We start from the raw sequence: 9,924 nt of genomic DNA on the forward strand, positions 1-9,924 counted from the left end.
AGCCTACATATTTCCAAGTGGCTGGTGAATTTTCAGGAACTAATTTGTGAACAAATTGTGAAAAAATTGTGAAGGTATTGAGAACAAAACAGCTAATATTATAATGCCGTTGTACAAATCGATGGTAAGGCCACACCTGGAGTATTGTGTCCAGTTCTGGTCACCGCATCTCAAAAAGACATAGTGGAAATGGAAAAGGTGCAAAAGAGAGCGACTAAGATGATTACTGGGCTGGGGCACCTTCCTTATGAGGAAAGGCTACGGCGTTTGGGCCTCTTCAGCCTAGAAAAGAGGCGCCTGAGGGGGGACATGATTGAGACATACAAAATTATGCAGGGGATGGACAGAGTGGATAGGGAGTTGCTCTTTACACTCTCACATAACACCAGAACCAGGGGACATCCACTCAAATTGAGTGGATTTTACAGAAGACAAAAGAAAACATTTCTTTACTCAGCGTGTGGTTGGTCTGTGGAACTCCTTGCCACAGGATGTGGTGACAGCATCTGACCTGGATGCCTTTAAAAGGGGATCGGACAAGTTTCTGGAGGAAAAATCCATTACGGGGTACAAGCCATGATGTGTATGCGCAACCTCCTGATTTTAGAAATGGGCTATGTCAGAATGCCAGATGCAAGGGAGGGCACCAGGATGCAGGTCTCTTGTTATCTGGTGTGCTCCCTGGGGCATTTGGTGTGCCACTGTGAGATACAGGAAGCTGGACTAGATGGGCCTATGGCCTGATCCAGTAGGGCTGTTCTTATATTCTTATGTTCTTATGTGTACATGCCTTTTTAGGGCCCTGGGAGATTGGAAGCTTAGAACAGTCCAGAAAAGAACATTATGGAACATTTTAGTCAAAAAATCCAGGCACAGAACTGATGGCGCAGTTAGAAATACTTGAGATCAGTAGGGAGCATACTGATTTGATTTAACAATAAGACAACAACAGAGAAGTGCTGCACCCTTGACTTTGTCAAAATCCACATTTTCCCATGGAAAAACTTCAGCTCTGTGAAGATGTTTCTCAACCCTAAACACATTTTGACTGAAAGACTAAAATATCAAGGTATATTGTTGCTGTTCATCTCCTAAAGTATAAAAAGCCACACATATTTGCATATATTATGAATTTTAAGGCACTTTTTAAATTGCTCATTGTATTTTTGAGGCTGTACTAAAGAGTGCCATCTGGATACCAGTTTAAAACTAGCCTTGTGGCAATTCCCTAGGGATAACTCTGTGGTGATACCAGCTGGTAGGCAAAACCTTTTTTTTTTTTTTTTTTAAATTTTAGGTAATGGCACAGTTCCCAAGACAACAAGCTGAACCAAGGCAAATAATGTGACCTTCTAGCTATAGTTTAAATTCCTGGGAAACCGATGCTTGTGAGAATCTGTCCTATCCAACATGATGGCAGTGGTTCTCATACTTTTAGCACTGGGACCCACTTTTTAGAATGAGAATCTGTTGGGACCCACTGGAAGTGACGTCATGACAAGAAGTGACATCATCAAGCAGGGAAATTTTTTTAACAATTCTAGGCTGTAATCATTCCCATACTTACTCAGGAGTAAAAAGCATAAACAAAGTAGCCTGTTCAAAGTACAGATCTGTCACATTTCACCAAATGTAGTCACATACCATGGTAACATCAAGTCTAATATATGAAAAATAAAATAGTGAAATGAATGGGGACCCACCTGAGATTGGCTCACGACCCACCTAGTGGGTCTCGACCCACAGTTTGAGAAACAATGCCATATGGTATCTCTGGATTGATAGACAAGTCCTTCTTTCTTGCCTGAAAGTCTTGCAACTACTATGGCCTAAACCAGATAGAACATGAGCATTCTACATTTGGAAGTCCTGACATCTTCCTTCCTCAAAAATCTACCAGGGGAGGAAGAGCTTAACCCTTTTCCCTCACACCCTAACCATGCTCCAAATCTTATACCCCAAAGCTACTGTTAGTCATGGAGAGGGCAACTCATGGACACAGTTTTGCACACAATAAATATATTTGGGGCAAGAATTGAATCAGGGTCGTGGCATGGGGGAAAAGTGTTAAATGGTTCCCCTGCGCACACAAATAGAATTACTTTTTGGTACAGAAAAATATATTAGCTCCAAACATGGAGCTCTCTGTGTTTTGTCTAGTTTGATCCTACATGGATTTGATCGTGTGAAAGAGCTCTCAGAGATTGGCTATCAAAGACTGAAAGAAAAAAAATCTATGGACATGCAGAATTCATCAATGGAAGCTAAGTTTGTCAAGTGATCAATTTATATGCAGTTAGTTGTGTGAACTGGTTCCTCCCAGCCTGGGTTTTGCAGATGTGCCAAAAGACCCCTGAGTATGTTCTGGAATTCTTTAGTGGCAGTGAAATTGAGAAGAACAGTTGAGACTAGATATGTTGATATGAGTAAAATCTGCTTATTTCTAGACTTGATAGTTGAACTGCTGTCTCTTGCTGTCCTGGAAAGAACACACCCATGTTCCTTATTGCCTTCTTTGTCTGTAACTCTCAGTCCTACTCTCTCTCTCTCTCTCTCTCTCTCTCAATCCCTTCTTAAAACCCATCTGGAAAATCTGTGACCTGACTCTTTCACCCTTTCCTCTAACCAAATCAGTGTGTGCATATGAATTTCACATTCACCCCCCCTTGACTCCCTTTTTCTTTTGTTCCCTGTTTATCACCCTAGCAGCCTAGCCTGTACTTCCTATTCCTTTCTGTTTGTGCTTTTTGTTCCCATGTGCTTTTAAATTGCAGGCTCCTTGGGGCAGGGACCTGCGTATATTATTGCTGCTTATGCCAATGGTCTTCAATCTTTTTTTGTGCCATGACCCCAATAAATAGGGTTACCAGATATAAAGGGGGACAGATTACCTATACCTTTCACCATTGTATAGAAGAGGGAATTTTGGCAGGTGCAGCTTTTTAAGCCCTGCCATGTTGAGCCCTTTTTAAGCCCTGCCATTCCCTCTTCTATACAATGGTTAAAGTTATAGGCACTCTGTTCTGCTTCGCATCTGGTAAGCCTACCAATAAATAGAGTATGAGACTGGGGGTGCACTGTTGATTCCCAGGATTCAACGTGCCCAACCCCCACTCGCAAGCCCTGTTTACCTTTACCTCTTGTGTCTTCACAACAGCCCTGTAAAGTAGCAGCCTGAACAGGGCTGGTCTTAGGAGCTGCTGGGCAAGATAGCAAGAAGAGGCTGTGCAGGATTATATCAAGAATTCCGTTTTGATAAGGCAGCACCATTATTGGATTAGATCCAAGGCCCCTCTGGCACAGGCTTTGAAAGGTTGCCACAACCCCCCAAATGAAGCAACAAAACTCCACTGCGGTTGAAGAATACTGGTTTATGCTATTAACTGTAATGTTATGTGCATTGATAGGACTGTAATTTTATTAGGATGGGCCCCAATCAGTAACTCTCAGGGCCCCCCCCCTTTTATGAGACCATTTTGTTGCTGTCCTCTTTAGTGAATGCTTTGGCTCCTTGCTACAGTGCAAGTCTCTCCCTCCCCCGTTTCTAGCCTTTGCAGTGATCAGTTTGTTTGCTCTTTCTTCCTGGCTTGTCCTTGTGCATGTATGTAAAGCTGGAATGGCACTTTTGTTCAAACAACTTCCCTATATCTCCATTTACGAATGGTGCCTCAGGCATACAAATGAATTTATATATATAATTCCTTCTCTTATATATATATTGGGAGCTTCAAGTTGGCTAGTTCTGATGCAGCTGCTTACTCTCCTGGTGCCAAGTCAGTGAGGAGTTTGCTACACACTGAACCGCAGCAAACTGCCGAAGCAGAAATGTGCATAGTGAAGGCTTGTGATGCCCTTGCAGGGAGACCAAGTGGTGTGCAGATTGCTTGTCTGCTCAGATATCCATCACTCAGGCAAGGCACATCTCCATTCATAGGCTGTTATGCTCACCATCCCTATCCACCTATCTGCTTCCATCAATCCCCAGGCCAAGATGCCCCTCTTTCTTAGCTTCCTGTCTTTCTGACACTCCAGTTGCATTTCAGAGCCAGGCCTAGGTAGTGGGCAGAGGTAGCCAATTTTGTATTTGGGGTAGGGCCCCTAAGCTTGGTCTGGAGTGAAGAATGCATGCTGCTGTGTTGATCAGGCGAGGACAGAAAGTTCCCATATTCATGCAAAGCAAAACCAATCCAGAGGTTTCATGCAACCAGCCAATCACAGTGGTGCCCATCCCTAGTCATTTCTGAATCTGACAAGGGCCCCCATACTGATTGGGCCCCATTCTCATTACCAACATTCCCAGGGACCTCATGAGATTTCCTGGTCACATCCTGGAATCCAATAGTGATGCACAAGAAATTTCTAAATCCAGACTAAGAACTAAGACTATGATCTTCCCATCTTTCCAGTCACCTAAAATATTTTCACTTATCTATAGAGTTGAGCTGTTTTTGGTTTTTCCCCCAGCCCTTAATTGGATCCCACTTTGGACTGATGTGGAAGAGTTTACAGGTGATTATTGGTGGCTACTGATGGGATGGGCAGTGTGACTCAGAAGGATGATGGGGTGTAAACCCAGGGCTGCTGTGGACTCACCTTCTCCCTGGACTCATGCTGGTGCAGAGTGCATATGCTCAGCTTTGACCTTCTGCACCCAAGTTTGCATAATCAGTGATAGGCCATGGAGCTGATCCAGATGTGCAGGAGTGAGCTGTAGGACCTAGGTGCAGGGATAGCAAAGAGTCAGGTGGCGGCATAAAGGGAATAGCAGGAGACTATGGAAGGGTGGTCAGTCTTGCCAGAACATAGGTGTGTATTGGACACTTCCAACTTTGCCTGGATCCTAGGATCCAGGAGTTACTCAGAAAAGGCAGGCACTCCCTGCCACGAATGGCAGAGAGGGTGTTTCACCCCAGACCTCAAGAAGTGGCGCAGTAAGGGAATCTGAATGGGAGAGACAGGAACATAAGAAACCTCAGAAATTGACATGACAACAGGGTGAAAAGAACAAACTCAATATCCCTAGCATGTATTCACTGCTGAAACAGAGACGCCTGCGTTGGCTCGGTCATGTCGTGAGAATGGATGATGGCCGGATCCCAAAGGATCTCCTCTATGGAGAACTCGTGCAAGGAAAGCGCCCTACAGGTAGACCACAGCTGCGATACAAGGACATCTGCAAGAGGGATCTGAAGGCCTTAGGAGTGGACCTCAACAGGTGGGATGCCCTGGCCTCTGAGCGGCCCGCTTGGGGGCAGGCTGTGCAGCATGGCCTTTCCCAGTTTGAAGAGACACTTGGCCAACAGTCTGAGGCTAAGAGGCAAAGAAGGAAGGCCCATAGCCAGGGAGACAGACCAGGAACAGACTGCACTTGCTCCCGGTGTGGAAGGGATTGTCACTCCCGGATTGGCCTTTTCAGCCACACTAGACGCTGTGCCAGAACCACCTTTCAGAGCGCGATACCACAGTCTTTCGAGACTGAAGGTTGCCAATATAATATAAGGACATTTAAATCAGCAAAGTAACTTCCGCATTTTCCTCTTGGAGTGTCAGTTATGATTCTTGATGACCAGAGACTGTTGGAATAGGATCACCCCCACCCCACCCCCAGAAAAAAAGGCATTTCTTTTGTAGTATCATAGCTGGGCCAGCTGGTGTTGGGGGGGGGGGCAGGTGATGCAATGATACCCCCAGCATCATTGCGTCAGCCCTGCACCTGCGCTGTCACCCCCTCTTCCACGCATGCATGGCCCTAGCCCCAGAAACTGCTCCATTTGGATCCATACAGTCCAGGGACAAGGGTGGGTGGGAGAGCTGATTTTTCATTTGCTGTGCACCTCAGGTAAGAGCTGTCACCCCCCTCAGTGGAGATGGTGGAAAACCAACACACTGCCACATGAGGCAATGTAGGCTCCTGACTCCGGCTTAGCTGTGCCACTGTTCTTTAGTAAAAGATTTGTGATCCACGACACAACAGACAGAACTAACTGCAGAGTCATAGCAATATGCAGCCGGAAAAAGGACATGGGGATCTAGGGAGCTGTCTCTTGCAGGCAGGGGCCAGGGACAGTCATCTCTAATCATGAGCAAAGAGAAGATTAACAAGGGGCCTCACTGAGGGTTTAAATGTTTCCGAGGGGAACTGAGCGGATTGCTGTCAGGAAGACTTGTCAGCTTAGGAGAATGTCGGGCAGGAGTTGAAGCCAGGGAGCTGCAAAACAGGACACTAAATAAAGGAATTTAGGTGGATTTTTCCCCCCCTCTATGGGCAGATTAGTTAATCTGTGCTATTGACTACCAAAGGCAGCGGTAGAGGCAATCAGTGCAAATAGCTTTAAAATGAAGCCTGGCCAGTAATTAGAGGAAACAAATGGTGTGTCATCTAAATGATGACTCAGCACAGAAGCAGCAGCGAATGCTGGCTGGCTAGCTGACTAGACTCTTGGTCGTCTAGAGTCTGCCCGACATCTAAAACCTGGAGGGTAATGCATTAGCACAGGGAGAGTCCCCAGAAGGGTCAGAGCTCAGTGGCAGAAGGCACAATTCACATGCAGAAAGTTCTAGATTGTATTCCTGGCATCTCACATATGAAGCTTGCCTTCTGCTGAGTCAGGCCATTGGTCTGTCAAGCTCAGTATTATCTAAACTGGCTGGCACTATTTCTGCAGTAAATTTTGCCACCGCTGGTATCAGTGGCATCACTAGGGTTTATGCCACCTGATGCGGGAGGCTAGCCTGTCGCCCCCATGATGGACTCCTCCCATGCAGCGGGCAGGGCAGTGCCCCAGGTGTTGGGCACGGTGAAGCATCATTGCCCTGCCTCACTGGATTTTAGCCTATAACCTTTGATGGAATAGAGATATTTAAATGCAGTTTGTTATATTGAGTTCTGCGTGAAATTCCACATCAAATGATATATAACATGGTGGTATTAAAAAAATACCAAGATTTAAAAAAAAAAATTGGTCAGTAGTGGCATCACCCCCTGTGAGTGTCACCCAGTGCCAACTGCACCCACAGCACCCTCCTATGGATGCCACTGACTGATATGCTTTAACTAAAAGTGCTTGGAATAGAACCTGGGATATTCTGCAATAAATACACTTGCTTTTCCCCTGAGCTATGACCCTATCATGAGTTAAAAAGATCTCAGGTGGCCAGGCTTGGAGAGAAGCTCCCAATCAGAGTTCCCAGTTGTAAGCCAACTTCTTATGTTCCATGGATCACTCCATGGTCAGTGGTTCCCAAACTATGAACCTTGGCTTCCCAGGGAGCAACAGAAACCAGCCAGTTGGGCTGCAAAATCCTGGTGAAAAACCTATATACAATTGCAGCCCTACTGGACAGTCACAGCCAATGTCCCAGTAGGCCAAGGGAGCCGCCAGTCAAAAAAAGTGTGGGAAACATTGCCTTTGGGTATGGTATGGGACCATTTCAACATAAAGAGGTATTTAGTGTTACTTAGTATAGGTAAGTTTTATAACCGGTTCTGTCACATTGGCTCTGGATCAGTAGCAGCATTTAAAAAATACAAAAAGAAACACATCTTGCCAAAGCATTTACTGTCACATACATTGGTTCACATTTATTGCTTAATGACTTGCATGGTGAATGAACTATTGCAGATCAGATAATAAGAAACAGAAAGAGCTATTCAAGGTTCAAGCATGACCCTTCACATCACCAAAAATGGCCGGTGGGGAACTAGGTCTCTGTCCACTAGTTGTGGTTACTGTGATTCTAGATTGGACTGGACTCTGGACACTGTCATTTCCTGGATTTTATGTGAATTAACATATGTGCACGTTCCAGTACAAGGCAGCTAGTGTGCCTATATTGGTACGTTAGCAATGATTGCCATGGCTAGCCCCCCTATCAGCCGGCAGCAGGGCTTTGCTGCCAGCTGATTGGCTGGCTGGCATTAGGGGGTGGGACGACTGAGCCCGATCTAGCACGCAGGCACTAGACCTGGCTCAGTTCCATTCCACATGTAGACCCTGTGGAATTCTTAGACCCCCATGCATGACCATCTAAATCAGGGGTTCCTAAAGTGTGCATTGTGAGATTTGGTCAGCATTTAGGGGAGTCTCACAAAATCTCACTAGTTTTGGGTGCTGTTGTCTTGGATCTTTTCAAGATTTCATGACAGTCAAGATAGTGGTGCCTGGCTCAATGGGAAAGAAGAGGCTGAGAGAATGTCATGATCCAGTAAGTTTGCAAACCACTGGTCTAAATGAATTAATATGAAAAGGAGCTACTGGAGTCATGCTTCAAAGCTATATTTGCTACATGACATTTAATCCTGTCTTCCTCCGAAGAAGTATATATATTATTTTAATAAGTAATTTTACTTATTACTTTCTCCCACTCCCATTATATTCTCAGAACAATCCTGTGAAGTGATTCGACTGAGAGAGTGATCAAAGGTTACTTAGGGCGCAATCCTAACCGGCGGTTATGCCGGTATAGGTGGCCCTAGAGGGTTGCAAAAGTGCCGTAAAGCACATTTGCACCTCCTTAGGCGGGAGATGCGTCAGCACATTCAGATGCGCCGACGTGCAGACGGAGGCAGAAGCCTCCGCCATGGTTCCCATGCCACCACTTGTGTTGGCGCGAGCACGATGACATAAGCGGCAAAGGTAGGCGTGGGGGCATGGGGAGGGGGCGGGAGGGGCGTTACTGGGCGAGGGAGGGCGGGGCAGGGGCAGGTATGTGGGGAGCCGGGGGCGGGGCTGGGACCCGGAGGTTATGCTGGATCCCAACCCCTGCCCCTGGGGTGAGCCGCTCCACTCTCCTCAGACTTACACCACCTCTGGAGGTGGCGCAGGTCCGAGGAGACCCATGGGGCATGCAGCCCTTACCCACGGGTAAGGGGATGAGCTTCCCTTGCCCTTGGCTGAGCCACTGCTCGCTGCAATCCTGCATTGGATGCAGCGCAAGACTCCTGACTTGCCTGCTCCAGCGCGGGTTAGGATTGTGCCCCTATTGAGTTTGATGGTTGAGTAGAGTTAATCCAGAACACTCTCATCTGAGTCTTAACCATTGTACCATTCTAGCTTTGCAACAAAGAGCCCAATTCTATCCATGTCTATTCAGAAGTAAGCCCCATTATAGTCTATGAGGCTTCCTTCCAGGTAAGTGAGAATAGGATTTCAGCCTAAGAATAACAGGGTTTTCTACCATATATTTTCTTTTTCATTTTTCCCCGCTTCCTTTAAGTTTTGGAGGGAAAAAAAAGTTTTTTCTTTTTTCCCTCCAAACAAAAAAGAGAGCAGAAAAACTCCTTCGCTTGTGAAAAATGTCACCTTCATACTGAGGCTGATCCCAGTGCTTGTAAACGTGTCTGCCAGGGTGACTTGGCAGATGGCAACCTCAACTGGGACAGAGCAAAATATCAACCAGAAGCCATGCAAAAATAAATAAAAAGAAACCTGTGGCTGATTAGAGCTTTGGAATGGAGCTGACACCTTTCAAAAGGTTGTTTTGATAACTGGAAGCATCGACAAGAGAGGGGCAACTTTGAAGGGGGCAGCTGTTGCTTCTGGAATCTCCGTCACCTTGAGAGGTGAGATGATGAGACAGCAGCCTAGTCTTACAATTAATTCCTGGGTAACAGCATAAGTTCTCTGTTGAGGTCTTAGCTCAAATATGTGTGGGTGGGTGGGTGCGTGGATGAATCCTAGGGCAGAAGGACAAAGTCGGATACAAACCACACTGCCGAAACTCCTCCTCTGTTATTTTTTTCCCCTTAAAAGCATCCATGGGAGGAAAATACGGTGGCCACAGGACGTAATTAGGATTACCATCTTTTTTCCTAGAAGCTCCCATCAGAGTACCTAAAAACATAAGAACAGCCCTACTGGATCAGGCCATAGCCCCAACTAGTCCAGCTTCCTGTATCTCACAGCGGCCCACCAAATGCCCCAG

The sequence above is a fragment of the Tiliqua scincoides genome, chromosome 11 (assembly GCF_035046505.1).
Source record: "Tiliqua scincoides isolate rTilSci1 chromosome 11, rTilSci1.hap2, whole genome shotgun sequence".
NCBI classification, from domain to species: Eukaryota; Metazoa; Chordata; class Lepidosauria; order Squamata; family Scincidae; genus Tiliqua; species Tiliqua scincoides.